Source organism: Triticum aestivum, chromosome 3B (assembly GCF_018294505.1).
Source record: "Triticum aestivum cultivar Chinese Spring chromosome 3B, IWGSC CS RefSeq v2.1, whole genome shotgun sequence".
Taxonomy (NCBI): domain Eukaryota; kingdom Viridiplantae; phylum Streptophyta; class Magnoliopsida; order Poales; family Poaceae; genus Triticum; species Triticum aestivum.
Genome location: NC_057801.1, coordinates 125,052,949 through 125,070,704, shown reverse-complemented (window position 1 = coordinate 125,070,704; position 17,756 = coordinate 125,052,949).

Genomic DNA, 17,756 nt, shown 5'->3' with positions numbered 1-17,756 from the left:
TGCTCTCTAAATATGTATGACTTATTAGTGCAGAGAAAATAAGCTTTGTACAAACTTGTTGTGGAAGTAATAAAAGTGACGGACTGCATAATAAAGGTCCACATGCAAGGGGCAATATAAAGTGACGTTCTTGTGCATTAAGATTTTGTGCATCAACCCTAAATGCGCATGACAACCTCTGCTTCCCTCTGCGAAGGGCCTATCTTTTACTTTATGTTATGCTTGAGTCGAGGTGATCCTCACCTTTCCCTTTTTCATTTTATCATTTGGCAAGCTCCTCGTGTTTGAAAGATCATGATATATATATATATATATATATATATATATATATATATATATATATATATCCAATTGGATGTAAGTTAGCATGGGCTATTATTGTTGACATCACCTAAAGGTGGATATGTTGGGAGGCAACACAATAAGCCCCTATCTTTCTTAGTGTCCAGCTAAAACTCCATAACCACAAGTATTGCGTGAGTGTTAGCAATTGTAAAAGACTATATGATAGTTGAGTATGTGAACTTACTAAAAAGCTCTATTCTTGACTCTTTCTGTGTTATGATAAATTGCAATTGCTTCAATGACTGAGATTATAGTTTGTTAGCTCGCAATGAAGTTTCTGAACCATGCTTGACATTGTGATTGGATTGTTACTTGATCATGAAAAGTTTTATGAGATAAGCTACTATTATGACACATTTTGATGCTAGAAAAAGTCATTGGAATTATCATTGATCAAACTTAAGCACTTACTAGCATTCCACATCAAAAATTATCTTTTTTATCATTTACCTACTCGAGGACGAGCAGGAATTAAGCTTGGGGATGCCTGATACGTCTCCAATGTATCTATAATTTTTGATTGCTCCATGCTATTTTATCTGCTGTTTCGGGCAATATTGCGCTTTATTTTCCACTTTTATATTATTTTTGGGACTAACCTATTAACTGGAGGCCCAGCCCAGAATTGATGTTTTTAGTCTATTTCAGTGTTTCGGAGAAAAGGAATATCAAATAGAGTCCAAAAGACCTGAAACTCCATGGAACCTGTTTTTGGACCAGAAGAAGCCCATGGAGTACCGGAAGCTCACCAGGGGAGTTCCGGGCTGCCCACGAGGGTGGGGGGCGCCCCCCTGGACGCGCTCCCCTACCTCGTGGTCAACCCGGAAGTCCATCGACGTACCTCCTGCACCCATATATACTCTTGTACACTAAAACTTCCAGAACAGAGATTAGATCAGAAGTTCCGCCGCCGCAAGCCTATGTAGCCACGAAAAACCAATCGGGGCCCTCTCCGGCACCCTGTCGGAGGGGGCCATCATCACCCGTGGCCATGGAGGAGTATCCCGGAGGGGTCTTCATCACCATGAAGGCCAAGGACCAGAAGGTGGAGGCCATGGAGGAGGAAGCACAAGGGGGAGAACCTCTCCTCCACTCTTTCGGTGGTGCCGAAGTGCCATCGTGAGGGGAATCATCGCCACGGTGATCGTCTTCATCAACATCACCATCATCATCACCATCCTCATCTCTTTTACGCGGTCCACTCTCCCGCACCCCGCTGTAATCCCTACTTGAACATGGTGCTTTATGCCACATATTATGATCCAATGATGTGTTGCCATCTTATGATGTTTTGAGTAGATATATTTTGTCTTTGGGTTGATTGATGATCTAGATTGGTATGAGTTGTATGTTTTACTTTGGTGCTGTCCTATGGTGCCCTCCGTGTCGCGCAAGCGTGAGGGATTCCCGCTGTAGGGTGTTGCAATACATTCATGATTCGCTTATAGTGGGTTGGTGAGTGACTGAAACACAAACCCGAGTAAGAGGGATTGTTGCATATGGGAATAAAGGGGACTTGATGCTTTAATTCTATGGTTGGGTTTTACCTTAATGATCTTTAATAGTTGCGGATGCTTGCTAGAGTTCCAATCATAAGTGCATATGATCCAAGTAGAGAAAGTATGTTAGCTTATGCTTCTCCCTCATATGAAACTGCAATAGTGATTTCGGTCTTGTTAACAATTGCCTAGGACAATTCCACACACCGATCCACCATTATTCCACACTCGCTATTTATATTATTTAGTATTATATTCTAACTTTATGATAACAACACCTACTTTTATGTTTTAGCTCTCCGATACTATACAAAGTTATCCTCTCCATACCCACAACGTAGTTTTATTTCTCGTTGCTAGTTGGAAGCAAACGTTCGGTGCACGTAGAGTCGTATCAGTGGCAGATAGGGCTTGAGAGAATATTGATCTTACCTTTAGCTCCTTGTGGGTTCAACACTCCATACTTATCACTTCCAACTTTGGAAAGTGCTACGATGATTCCTTGCACTTGGGGATTATTAGTGGGCCTCGTGGCCTTGATTCTTTTACCAGTATTTTTATTAATTCCAAAAATAACTTCCATGGAGTTTTAGGTCATTCCGGGAACTTTTATTTCTGCACAAAAATAACACCATGGCAGTTCTGCTAAAACAACGTCAGTCCAGGTTAGTTCCATTCAAATCATGCAAGTTAGAGTTCAAAACAAGGGCAAAAGTGTTTGGAAAAGTATATACGACGGAGACGTATCAGTACCTCAGTAGAGAAAGCCAAAAACCGACGGCCATGATATGCAAGAGCGGGTCAGCGATCCGGTGACTCAGTGGTACAAATCATTTGTGATTTTTGCCGTATTATACAAGGGCCCGGGCTTCGACCAGCCGCGTTGCAAAGGCGCCACACTATGGATTGCCGTTCACGCAACAAGGGGCTAATACTTAGTGCCACCGATGGACTCTTATGGCTAAATTGAAGTACTAAATCCGCATAGTCTGATTGCATGGTTCACTTCACAAGACGCCTCCTACATCCGACCAAGATGTTGGATAAAGTGTGGTCATGCATTCCCGAACACCCCTGTAATATTTACGTGGGGGCAGAAGCCGACGACTGGTAAACTTTCAGATTTATAAACGACCAAAAAGGAGGATAAACTAATTATAAAGCGCAAGGACAAATATTATACATCATGAGTTCATTACATGACTCTTACAAACCCGACTCAACTATTCAAATATGATGTTCTTTGAGCACTCGCCCTCTACAATGCGGGCTCCCTCGAGGACCTCGTCGAAGTACTTCTCCGTCCGCCGCTGATCCTTGTCTTTCTGGTGGCCCTGTGGTGGCAATCTCGATGGCCTTCATCTTCGCCCACTGAACCTTAACACGGGCGAAGGCCATCCGGGCACCTTCTATGCAGGACGGCCGCTTGAGGGTCTTGATCCGAGGAAGCGCATCCACCAGCCGCTTCATGAGTCCAAAGTGGCTGTTGGGTATGGACTCCGCCGGCCACAGATGGACTATTACATCCTTCATGTCTAGTCCGGCCACCCTGTGCAACTCGCACAACTGCTTCAGCTGGTCACTAAGGGGCACTGGAAGTTCTGGCGCAAGGTACTGCAACCAGAACAACTTCTCCATCGAGCTCCCCTCTTTGGCTCGGAAGAATGTGGCGTCATCCACAATACTCCTCGGCAGATCCACAAAGGCGCCTGGAGAACTCCAAACTTGGGTCAGCAAAATATGTCTCTTACTAGTAAATCTACTCTGCATGATAAAGGCCTTACCAACCGTAGTCTGCCTTGCCTCTTAGATCTCCTGGTGAGCGCCCTGGGCTTCAACCCGGGCTTCCTTCATGCTCTCAAGAGCTTTGGTGAGCTCAGAAGCCTGTTCCGAACTCTTCTTCTCTAAGGACTCGCACTTGGCGATGGTGTCCTTGAGCTCCTGTTCGACCTCCCCCACCCGCGCCTCATGTATTCGGCGGGTGGTTTGATCCACCTCCAACTCCTCGGCCGCTTTGTCCGCAGCCGCCTTGCTCACCTCCGCCTCCTTCTTGGCTTGGGCGAGGGCGCTCTTGAGGGACTCGACCTCGGCTGCGCCAACTGTGAGTATATTTTTAACATTTTAGTTAGTTTAAACGACTAACACACATATAACTTTCGAGTATGTTGTAATGCCGCATACCTTGGGTTTTGTTAAACCGCTTGTTGATGCGGTCGAGTTCCTCATCGGATAGCCGAAGCTTCCGATTGAGCTCGGCAATCTCTGCGGCCTGGGCAGTAGCCGCCAGCATAGAAGCCTATCCAACAACATATACGGCGCATTATATACTTGTTTTTTTATCCTTTGTTCGGATTGTTCTAATCCGAACAGAGTCTCATGGGCTACTGTCCGCACATGGGTTCCACCTCACACACACACACACACACACACACATATATATATATATATATACACACACACACACACAAAAAGCTTGTAAAGAATATTAGATCACATACCTCGAAGCCCGTCAGTAGGCTGTTGAAGGCTTCGGTCAGTCCGATCTTCACGAACTGAACCTTTTCCATAACATCACCCATCAGGGTGCGGTGCTCCTCCATGATGGATGCACGTTGGAGTTCTTCCTGCAGAGTGTCAGCGGACTCCGGATTGATAGAGGCCGCCGATGGAGCTGCTGCTCCTCCCTCCTCTTTTGAAGGGGGGTTGAAGGGGGGTGTTGGTCCGAACCCGGAGCCGTGCTGGTCTCCGGGATAGTGTTCGGTGAGGGCCCGGATTGTTGAGGCCCACCACCCTTGGTGGTCATGGGGGCCACCGTGCCTGCTCTATGGCGTCTGAGGTGTTGTCCTCATGCACCCTCGGAACGGTCTCGTCCGCTCCTCCTTGGCCAGGAGTTGGCCTTTGGGACAACACCTCGGTGTCCTCCATGGCAGGGGAGAGTAGGCGCGAGACGGTCCGTCACTCTCTGCCTCTCCAGGCGCTAGAGAGTTCCCCTCCGAAGAAGAGGGAATCGGGATCTCGCATGGAGGGCTGAAAAGCAGAGAAAAGACTTGACATGATAGAGGCGGATTAAGCGATAACTGAATAGGCTCGATCTCTCCGGACACAGCTTCTGGAGGACCTTTGCGGCGGGGCCCGTCCTTGGGCCCCTTGCCCTCCTTCTTGACATTCTTCTCCGGCGCCTGATAAGGCGCCGAGACCAACATCTCCTCCAGCAGAGGAGTTACTGGGTCTTCAGGCAGTGGAGCCGGACTCTTAATCCGCTCCGATTTCTTGGTCCAGCTCTGTTAAAAAAAGGGCTAATGAGCTTTGTATCAACCGAATATATAAACAAAATGTGTCTTCGAAAAGTCAAGCACTTACCGGAGTGGCCGGATTCTTGGCATTGAGGCCAATGCCTTCGGTCTCCATGGGCCAGCTCTTCTTCGCCTTGAAGAGCAGCTTCCACATTCCCTCATGTGTGGTGCCGAGGAAATGTTGCAAAGTCTGCGGCGCCTTTCGATCGAACTCCCACATGGGGGTAGCTCGGCGCTGGTAGGGGAGAATGCGGCGGAAGAGCATAATTTGTATCATGTTGGTTAAACCAATGCTTTTGCTCAGCACATTGGTGATACGCATTCTGCACCTCCGTCTAAGACCCCTAGTCGTGGTCGTTCGTGGTCCAGGAGACTAGCCTCATGGGGGGTCCAGATCTGAAATCCGGAATTGCCGCCCACTTAGCACGGTGCGGCTCAGTGATATAGAGCCACTCCCGTTGCCAGATCATGATGGTCTCCATGAAGGCCCCCTTAGGCCATGTGGTGTTGGGCAGCTTGCTGATCGCAGCTCCACCATAGTCCGCGTGCTGCCCGTCGACTACCTTCGGCTTCACGTTGAAGACCTTGATCCACGGGCCAAAGTGTGGGTGGATGCGGAGGAGAGCCTCACACACGATGATGAACGCCGAGATGTGGAGGAAAGAGTTTGGGGCCAGATCGTGGAAATCTAGCCCGTAGTAGTACATGAGTCCCAGGACGAATGGTGGAGTGGAAAACCTAACCCTCTAAGGAAATGAGAAAGGAAGATGACCCGTTTGCTGGGCTCCGGAGTGGGAATGACTTGACCCTCGGGGGGGAGCCTGTGCGCGATGTTGGCGGAGAGGTATCCCGCACTCCGGAGATCTTTAATCTCCTTCTCCGTGACGGAGGAGGCCTCCCACTTGCCTTTGGAGGCGGATCCGGCCATGGTCGGAGTAGGTGTGGTGGTGGTGAGAAAGACATGGACTTTTTTGGGTGCCGAGAGCTTGGGAGATTGGAAGGCAGAGGGGACTGGAAGGCGTGGGGAGGAAAGGAGAAATCTATTGCCCTCTTATAGGCGCTAAAAATGCCTACCGCCCCACCACTTGTGCCTTGAAGCTCGCCCCTTCGCAATAAAAGCGTGCGCCACAAACGGTTGGATTATCCAAATTCTATTGATGAGCAATCATGTATTAAGTGGGCATGATCTCTGTTTTGACAGGACGGGCCAATGGGACGTGGCCTCGAAACACGGAACGGGGGATGTAAAAAAGTGGTCAAAACATTGAGGGGTCAAGTCTGACGCTTCACCGAAAAAAGTTGTCAGTAAGAGACATTATTCTTATTTTTACATATCCTGCCTTCGCGTCTAAGGGTTGTGTTCATTATGAATAGTCGGATACAATTCCTTTACAACGGAAAGATGATGTACATTGTTCGTGGAACCCGCCTTGCAATGCTGAAGACAATCTGCATGCCGAACACGTTGTCATCGAAGACTGGTTCAGGCACTACTGTGGGAGTCCTGGACTAGGGGGTCCTCGGGCATCCGGTCTATTGGATATGGGCCAGACTGATGGTCCGTCAAGATACAATATAGAAGATTACTTCTCATGTCCGGTAGGGACTCCCATGTGCGTGTATGGCAAGTATAAGTGTACAGATATGTTATTCCTTTTTGTAAAACTGACTTTGTACAACCCTAAGCCCCTCCGGTGTCTATATAAACTGGAGGGGTAGATCGAAGGCAGGATCAGAACATTGCTAGGCTAGCCGAGCTAGGGTTTAGCCATTACAATCTCGAGGTAGATCAACTCTTGTAATCCTCATACTCTTCGAATATAATCAAGCAGTAGAAGGGTTTTAGCTCCATTAAGAGGGCCCAAACCTGGCACTACTAGGAAAAGGGCTATAGATAGGACTGATTCTAATGGCGCACCAGACAAGTAGTGCGCCACTACTATATACTAATGGCGCACCAGTTGCTCGTGCGCCATTATGGAAGACACTAATGGCGCACCGTGCTCACAGTGCGCCACTACTATTGAATTTTTTTTCCATTTTCCATACAAACTAATGGCGCATGGACGGCAAAGTGCGCCATTACTAGTTGGAAGTAGTAATGGCGCACGACCAATAAAGTACGCCATTAGTATATTTTTTTTTACTTTTTTGCAAACCTACTAATGGCGCACTATGCCAAAGTGCGCCATTACTAGTTTAAACTAGTAATAGCGCACTTTTCCACAGTGCTCCATTAGTATACATATGTTTTTTTTACTTTTCTGCAAAAAGTACTAATGGCGCACCACCTGTCGATGCACCATTAGTAACCATGGTTACTAATGGCGCATTGTGTGGTGGTGCGCCATTAGTAACCTGGGACGAACAAGATATTTTGGACAGCCCACCTACCCACTCACTTTCCCCACTTCATTCTCTCCACTCATCCTCCAAGCTTGTCTCGGCTACCTCCTCCTCCTCACCTCATTTCCACCATAGATTCATCAAAATTAAGTGGTGAAATCACCTTTTTTTGATAGGTAAGTAAGGGCAAAGCTATCTTCATGATGTAGATCTACTTTTTTTCTCCCTAGCTCGCTCCAACAACGTGCACATGCACTTTTTGTGGCCTAGCTAGATCTATGTATGTTTGTGGTGTTGCTTGTGTTTGTGGTGTTGCATATATGTTTGTATTTGCCAATATTTTGCCAGAATGTTGATTCATTTCCGTTTCGGCGAGAATTTTGGCACTATGCATTCTTTTTGGTCCTATTTTTAGGGAAGGTCATGCCAAATTTTTTCTTGGTTCTAAAATATCGTTTTGCTCTACCCCGCAGGCGACCATGGTCCGCACGATGACCGAAGGCATCGTGAATAGGTTTTTGAGCTCCGCGAAGGCCGAGATGCTTCAAAAGAATGAGACGGAGATAAGATGTCCGTGTCGAAGATGCAAGCTGAAGAGACTTATTGCGGACCCGGATTCCGGGCAGGTGCGGGACCACCTACTCTTGCGTGGTTTCATGGATGGCTATCGGTGGCAAGGTGATGAAGATGACTATGAAGTCGTCCATGGGGGCCGGGCAAGAAATCAGGAAGGGCAACAAGACAACCACCGCGGCGAGGGCGGGTGAGAAGACAAAGAATCTCCAGGACATGATCACAACGGTGATGATGTACACAATCATCATGTAGAAGATGTCGTACATGATGATGAGGAAGATCAAGACGAAGGGCATGATCATGAAGATGAAGATGCCGGAGCAGACGACGATGGAGGCTGGGTGCAGGACCCTCATATTCAAGAGCTGCTTCGCAAGCAGACGGATAACGCAAGAGCTGCCGCCCGAGAGAAAGCCAAGCTGGATCAACTGGAGATAGACGCGGTTACTCCATTGTATGAAGGATGCAGGCCCGAGGATACCCGCCTGAAAGTAACGCTCATGGCTCTGGAGATGAAGGTAAAACACAAAATGACCGACGCATGCTTCGACGAGAACATGTCATTCTGGCACGAATGTCTTCCCAAGGGGAACAAGTGCCCGACCAGTTTCGAGGAGGCGAAGAAAATCGTGTGTCCTTTGGATTTACCGCACGTGAAATTCCATGTGTGCATGAACAATTGCATCATTTATCGGGACGAGCACGCAGAGTCTACCATATGTCCGGTGTGCGGCGTCACTCGATACAAGAAGAGGAAGAAAGCTCCTCGAAAATCGGTGTGGTACTTTCCGATCACTCCTCGTCTGCAGCGGTATTTCACGGACAATAAGGTAGCAAAGCTCCTGCGTTGGCACGCAGATAGGGAGGATAAGAAGCGGGAATATGACGGAAATGATCCGGAGATAAATAAAAAAGACAAGATGCTGAGTCACCCTAAGGATGCGAGCCAGTGGCAAGCGTTGAACTTCGAATACCCAGAATTTGGGAAGGATCCAAGGAACATCGTGCTGGGCGCGAGCACCGATGGAGTCAATCCGTTTGGCAGCCAGAGAAGCACACATAGCACATGGCCTGTGTTTGTGTGGATGTACAACCTTTCCCCCTGGTTGTGCATGAAGAGGAAGTACATTCACATGAGTATGCTAATTGAAGGGCCGAAACAACCAGGGAACGACATCAATCTGTACTTGGGCTGCTGAAGGAGGAGCTAGACACGCTGTGGAAAACGCCAGCCAATATGTGGGACGCCGCAGAGAAAGAATATTTCCCTATGAGAGCCGCACTGCTCACGACGGTGCACGACTATCTTGGTTACGGATATCTCACAGGGCAGGTAGTCCACGGATTTTCTGGATGCATAAGGTGCATGGATGACACAACGTATCGCCAGCTAGATAGAGATCCCGGGTCTTCGAAAACCGTGTTCATGGGACATCGAAGGTGGCTTGGCGATGATGACCCATGGAGGAAACGCAAGGATCAGTTCGATGGTGAAACCGAACCCCGAAAACACCCGTGTACGAGGAGCGGCGAGGAAATAGACGAGCTGTTGAAAAATTGGAAAGACTGCCCACTGCCGGGAAAGAAGCAAAAGGCGCCAGAGCCGGGAAAGAAGCGAAAGGCGCCAGAGCCGCTGCTGAAGGTATGGAAAACGAGGTCTGTTTTCTGGGACTTGCCGTACTGGAAGATCCACCGTGTGCCTCACAGCCTTGATGTCATGCATATCACGAAGAACGTGTGCGAGAGTTTGCTTGGTACCCTACTCAACATGCCAGAGAGGACCAAAGATGGTCCGAAAGAAAGGGTAGACTTGAAATCAATGGGCATCAGGCAGGAGCTTCACGCTAATGATGATGATGATGATGATGATGATGATGATGATGATGATGAGGCGAAGCAGGACACAGAAAGTCGTCGCAAAGGCAAAAAGGCCAAGAAGACCGGAAATGACTACCCTCCCGCGTGCTTCACTCTAAGTCAGGAGGAGATCGAGCAGTTTTTCACCTGCCTCCCAGGAGTAAAACTTCCTTACGGATACGGGGGGAAGATAAGCAGATACCTAGACCCAGCGAAGCAGAAGTTCAGCGGGATGAAGTCTCACAACTGTCACGTGCTGATGACGCAGATACTTCCAGTTGCAATCCGTGGGATCATGGACGCGCATGTCCGTGAAACGCTATTTGGCCTATGCAACTTTTTCAACGTCATCTCTCGGAAGTCGATTGGCGTGAGGCAACTCAGAAGGCTACAGGAAGAGATCGTGGTGATACTATGCGAGCTTGAGATGTACTTCCCGCCCGCATTCTTTGACGTTATGGTGCATCTACTGGTCCATATCGTGGAGGATATCATCCAACTCGGGCCGACGTTCCTGCACAGCATGATGCCGTTCGAAAGGATGAATGGTGTCATCAAAGGATACGTTCGGAACATGTCACGTCCAGAGGGAAGTATAGCCAGGGGCTTTCTGACCGAAGAGTGCATCTCCTACTGCAGGAATTATCTAGGCATCGAGAACCCCGTTGGTCTGCCCGTCAACAGGCACCTCGGCAGGCTCGCTGGATGGGGTCACCGTGAGGGTCGCCGCGAAATGCATGTTGACTTCGAGGGTCGACTCGCCGACTTTGAAAGAGCAAACCTAGTCGCGCTACAACACATAGACGTGGTCGATCCTTGGGTGGTAGAGCACAAAACCTTTATTGAGAAGACATACAATGACCGAGGCCAACAGAGGATGGACAGAGATATACTCAAAGAGCACAACTCATATTTCACACGTTGGTACAAGCAGAAGCTTCTGTCGTACCCTTTACATGAGAATTCTTCCGTGGAAGAACAACTCATATTCGCCTTGTCACAGGGCGCCGAGCACAACCTGATGACCTATGAGGCGTACGATATCAACGACTACACATTCTACACCGAGGACAAGGATATGAAGAGCGATGGTTATCAGAACTCCGGGGTAACGATGGAATCCTACACCGGTAAGGACAAGGACAGATACTACGAAAGGATCGAGGAGATCTGGGAGCTGAGCTACGCTGGAGAGAAGGTGTCGGTGTTCCGTGTCAGATGGGCCAAGAGCGTCCTAAAAGAAGACCGATATTTCACCACCATGGTTATACCCGAAGCCAAATCCAAGACCGCGGGCGCAAACGCACCGCAAAAAATGAGCCATGGGTACTAGCTTCCCAAGTGGACCAATGCTTCTTCATTACCGACCCGCCAAAGCCCAGTCGTGTTGTTGTGAGGAGAGGCAAAAGGAAGATCATCGGAATGGATGGAGTAGCCAATGAGCAAGACTTCGACAAGTACGGCGACCCGAAGATCGAACATGACGACGACGATGAAGTAGCAGCACACACCACAAGAAGAAGCAGGACCACCCTACCTAAAGGACGTCCGTTCCACAGAAGAACTCCATTTGCGAAAAAGAAGGGCAAGAAGATTGTGAACAGATAGCTAGCTAAGATCGATTGTATTTAAATCGTACTCTTCATTTCTCGATTGTATTTCATGGGCACTTTTTGATATCATGAATATTTTTAAATTTCATGGACACTTTTTGAAATCAAAAGGACACTTAAATTTCATGGGCACTTTTTTGAATTATGACTGTTTTTATATAAAAATATTACGGTTATGATTTAAACAAGTTTGAACATATTTAAACACAAATAAATATAAAAAACAGCATTTAAAATGCATAAAAAATATTGGGGAGCCTGGGAATTGAACCCAGGACCTCTTGGTGTGTGTGCTGCGTGCTGACCAGTTGGGCTAGTGGGTGGGTTCTGTTGTAGATAGGGCTAGCTTGTAGATAGGGCTAGTGGGTTAGATTAAAACAAAATTCTAATGGCGCATCGTGGGCTGGTGCGCCATTAGAATAGTCGTACTTCTGGCGCACGAGTGGGTGGTGCACCATTAGAAAGCTTCCCCCCACACTAAATCCCCAATCTCTCTAATCTCTCCCATGCCTCATCGATCTCACCCGCTGCCCCCCGTGTTCGCCGTCCCCCTCGCCGCCCCCTCGCCTCCTTCGCCGTCCCCGAGCCCAGCGTCGCCTCCCTAGTTGTCCCCGCCTGCGCCCTCGACGTGCTCGCCGTCCAACACCGCGTGGCCTGCCTAGGAGGACCGCCGCCGTCTTCCTCTTCGACTACGAGGACCCGGACGAGCTCGGACGCCCAGGAGGACCGCCACCGCTCGATGCCCTCGACCGTGCGGCCTGCCCAGGAGGAGCGCCACCGCTCGACGCCGAATTCGCGCCGCCTCGACTAGCTTCGGCTGCCCCGAGTCGCCCTCGACCTCCCAAGTGAGCACCCGAGCCGCTTCCCCCTCTCCCCCCTCTTTATTTCCTTCTGATGTGCTCTAGGGTTGGGGGTTGGAGAAATTTGGACAAGGAAAGGGGGTTGGAGAATTAAGTAGCTAGGGTTTTCCAAATGTTCAAATCTCTAAGTTTGCATTTAGATGCATTTTAGAGGATACTTGGTCCATATTCATTTGGTCCATATTCATTTGCAGTGAACATACATTTTCACTATTCTTATAATAATTGCTTGATGTCAGATTATGCTAGGAGGATATTAGTCTAAGCCCAGTCTTGGATGCATTGTTTGATCCTGCGGATGCCCATTTGCAGTGACCATGGTAGTAGCTGGCATTTTGTTATGATAATTTCAGTATATATCTTACTATCCTTTGCTGATCTCGTTGTATTTTCAATGCACAGGCAACTCCCCGACGAAGTCTCCTGCAGGTAATATATGTCTCATGCTTTCTAAAGAGTACTAGTATACTGACTAAACTATCCACTTGCTATGCTTAGCTGCTCTGTTGTTTGAATGATGACACTTTGCCAGCTGAAACTTGCCTATCACACTGTCGCTGTATTGCTCAACTAAAAACACAAATATTTGTAGTTTTTGTCTGTCATAATGCAACTAAGCATACTAGTCTTGAGCAAGTATCATCATGTTCAGTGTATACAGTTATAACATCATGTGGGTTTTTTAAGTCTGTTTACAGCTCATGTGGATTTTAACATCCTGTGGGTTGGTGAATGTGGATGATTTTTTATCCTGTGAACTTGAATGTTGCAATGCTGTTTTCTTCAGAGGCTACTGTCAAAAACTTGAGCTACTATCTTGCAAAGATGATCATCATCTTGCTAGTTTGCTGGGTTTTGTCTCCGACCATCGTGTCGTGATGAATTTGCAGGTACCCCGAGAGGCCCTTGAGTTTGCCGGAATGTTGATTAACTTCCGTTCTGGCAAATTCGGGTACTCCATATGTCCTATTTTTAGCAAAGGTCATGCTGAAATTTTAGCATGACTTTGCTAAAAATAGGACATATGGGGTACTTGCGACTAATGCATGGACCGGGGTATCTTAGTACTTAGTTAAGTAGGATCAAATGCCCCGCCATTCTTGCTGCATTAAACCATAGGTGGCAATAGAGCCAAGTGATTGGTGCCAAGTGATTAGGCCCAACCTAGGGTGCCTCGGCTTAGGCTTTTAGGGTGCCTCGACGTCGACAAACCCTAAATGATGAAAGCTTAGGCTTTTAGGGTGCCTCGGTGTCGACAAACCCTAAATGATGAGACCATGATCTTGTTCCTTGACAATAACCAACTTTTTGACCAAACTTTTTTCCCCACTAAGAGCGAAACATGGCCCACAACAATGAGGCCGGTGGTTCGGGCGGCAAGCAATTCTGGGAGCTATCCCAGGAGATGGAGGAACAACCTCACCGCTATGAGGACGCCGCGGAAGACACCGATCCTGATTACACAACCCCTAGTGGCGTCGGGGATGACACCACTGATGGTGCCGCCGAGGATGCCACCACTGATGATGGCGGCGCACACACAGATGGTAGCCAACCGAAGAAGCAAAGGAAGGACCGGCGCCCGAATGCGCTCCGCACCCTCAAGGAGGAATTCACTCAAGTGGACTCCGACCGGAATCCAACAGAGCCCAAACATATAGTCAAGGGGTACTCGGTTAAGCTCGGGTGCATTCTCCAGAGCACCGTCTCGATCAACACCGAGAACCTTAGGCATAAGGACCGAGGGAATTTGCGCAGCCTCCTCTTCACGAAGCTGCACGAACGATACAAGTTCCCCGCCGAATTTGAAAACACACGCCTCTCAGGGAATAAAGTGAACAGTGCCGCCCTCACGAAGATGAGCACGACCCTGTCTACTTGGAGAAGCGCGGTGAAGAGAATGATTGATAAAGGTGATAGTTATGAGAAGATCAGGGCGAAATATCCTTTGATGAGCGAAGATGACTACAAGGAGTTCAAGATAAAGTGCGAGAGCAGTGCAACCACCGAATCAAGTCAGTGGGGGAAAGAAATGCGGGAGTTGAACTTAGGGGAACACAAACTCGGTCCTGGCGGTTACAGAGTGGCGGAGCCTATATGGGACAAGGAGGACGCGGAGCGTGCCAAGAAAGGCCTACCGCCCCACTTCGAGAAATACAGCAGTAACAAGCAGACCAGGAACTATGTCAGGGCCCGGTACAAGGAGGACCCGATAACAAAGGAGCTTACCACGGATCCGAAGACCAGGGCGCTTGAGCTTGTTCTGGTAAGGAGTACACCCCCGCGTAATTAGCTCCATATGGTTGCACTCTAACTAATCCCCAATATTTCTAAATGGTTCACGTTCCTTTCGTAGGAAACTGAAAGCAGTAGCGTGGGGTCGTCTCAGAGCTCCCCTTTCGACAGCCCTTTAAATAGGGCGTTGAACATAATGAAAAGCAAGGATAAGCTCACTAAGCCGACGTCAGCTGGTCGTGTGGCCGGCAAAGGCTTGTCCACAAAATGGGGGTCATACTATACTGCTGGTGTGCGGAAGGAGAAAAAGGCCAGCTCGGAAAGCCAGACGCGCGAGGTTGAAGCACTCAAGGCACAAGTGGCGAGGATTCCGGAGCTTGTCCAAGAGAAAGTGGAACAACACTGGGAACGAAGCTCAACGCCATGGTGCCTACGTTGATTCATGGGCTGACGACGTGGATTGCGGGCGGCCAACAGGGGCCTCCCCCGGTTCCCAGCTTCACGTCCAGCAACTCGCACAACGCGCGGGCCGCGCCATTGGTGTCTCCGGTGGCGCCATTGGTGTCTCCGGCGGCGGCGCCATTGGTGTCTCCGGCGGAGGCGGTATTCGTGTCTCCGGCGCCGTCAAGGGCATTGGAGCTTAATGCATCCGGGTGTACGCTGGCTGGCACCTCACCAGCAAGCTCCCCCTCCGTCAGTTGCATGCCCGCCATTGCTGGTGCCTCGACATTAGCCGAGCTCGACGGCATCATGGTAACTAAGCCTCTCGGCCGATGACTTCATCTCCTTGCCTTTGACTGGGCATCCCTGACGCCCTGTACATGTTTTCGCAGGGCACCGCCGACATTCCTTGCACTCTTCTGCACTTCGTGGGCACCGAGTTGGTCGATGTCGCCAAGGGCAGAATTGTTCAACCGGGCAACCGCATGTTCCACGGTAATCCGATGCCACCCACAGTGTATAGGGTTGAAGTGGTTCGGGTGCTGCTAGGCCGCGACGAGCTGTTACCTCCGGTTCGACCCGCTGGGGCCGACGAAGAAGATGAGATGACCCTCAGCGTCTGCGTAAACTGGCCGCTACTTTGGCCGAAGAGCCAGATTCGTTTGGGGGCGGGGGACACCACCCCACAGACAAGACTGCCAGTCGTGCCGGCACCAAGCCATGGTAAGAATGCCACAACGCTACCGGACCTGCCGGACATCCCTATGTCGGACATCCCTATGGCACAGGATCCGGACATCCCTATGGCACAGGATCCGGACGACGACGACAACAACGACGGTACATTTACCAAAGTCGATAAGTACTTTGCCGAACATGGGTACGCTGACGAGTTCTGCGGGCCTCTTTCTCAAGAACCCAACCAAGACGACCGCAATCTAGCTGGTACGGCGGAGAAATCCAATTGCAATAGGCGTCGTCTGCCGTTCAGTTCTCAGGAGACGCCTCCAGCTCCCACCTCCACCGAGCCTCAGATAGCTGAGGTGCGAAATATTATCAGCCCCAACACGCTCAAGAAAGCGGTCTGTGAGCAGAACTCGGTCCCATTACAGGAGATCAAGAAGAAGGGACGGAAACGAAAGACTAACAAGGGCGCCGGTGCGAGCCAGCCGGCACCGAGTTCGATCCGTGCTCAGGACGGGCCACCTTCACCTAAGGATATCTCGAGGAGGGTGCATGTGGCGGGTAGGGCGATGCTACCGCCAAATATGCTGAATGCTGCAACCGGTGCTATGCGGAGTCTGCACGACAGTGTTCTTTCTTTGGAGAAGCGGCGTCTGAGAGAGAATGATGTGGCATACCCGGTTTTCGTGGCCAAGGTGCCAGAGGGCAAGGGCTTTGCGGATGGCGACATCGGGGGTACGATCGTCCTGCGGTTTGATGACATCTTTGCTATGTTTAACCTTCATCCGCTGCACTACACCTTCGTTCGGCTGTTTTCGCTGAGTATGGAGATGCGGATCATTAGAGACAAGACCCCGGACATCGTGATAGTCGACCCCTTCTACATGCGTGCCAAGCACTTGAACAACGCTGGGGACCGCCAAGTTGCGAGTTCACACCTCGAAGGCGTCATTCTGGCAAACCCAGATAAGGATAACTTCCTTGTGGCTTACTTTCCCGAGTAAGTCATCCCTTAACCGCCCCGTAACATATGATTTCTTAGATTTTGATCGTTCTTTTTTTTCTAACATTCCGTGTTCTGTGCAGTGACACACATTGCACACTCATCCTCTTAAGCCCGAAATATTCCATGGCCACGTATTTCGACCCGAACCGTAACTCCAAGATAGACTACACAAATGTCAAGAAAGTTCTTGATGATGTTCTCCCCGGCTACGCCAAATCTGGAGGCACCTTCACCAGGGCAGTTCGTAAGTACGGCAAGCACATGTTCTCACACAATACGAAGTTCTGCTGTGTCAAGCAGCCGCCTGGCGGTCAGAAGGATGCCTACTACGCCCTCCATCACATGCGGGCGATCGTAAGGGACCATCATCAACTTCTGCTACCAGATAATCTCAAAGATTGGGCCGCGAGCTTGTCGGCAGTCCAGGACGCGGACCTCAGACAAGAATTCTTTCGCATCCAGTCGGAGTTTGCGGACATCATCCATCAAGATGTCCTTCATACCTCGGGGCAGTTCTTCGTCAGATATCAACCGTCCAACAGTGAGATAGATGAAACGCTACAAATGCAGGGTGACAACGACCGCGATTTCATGACCATCACGACAGACGGCGGCTTCATCCACGCTCCTGTCCGATGAGTCGAGTCGAAAGTAGTGATGTGTAGTTCTGAAACATTGATTAGCTCATGTTGTAATTAAACTTTAATGAATTCGTATGTCTCTTTGGTTTGGACAGTCGTTCAACTTAGATGTAATCGATGCTATTTATTAGTAGGACCATGAATCGTGCTATTAATGTCTTGCTTTTCTCTTTCGATCCTTTTGTTGCATACTTACATATTGCTTATGTATTGTCTGTTGTTTGGCTTGTGCATAGAGATGCCGTCGTATGTCGTGTACAAGGGTAAGGTTCCCGGAGTCTACGACGACTGGGAGGAGTGTCGGAGACAGGTTCACCGTTTCAGCGGTAACAGTTACAAAGGGTACACCACTAGGGCGGA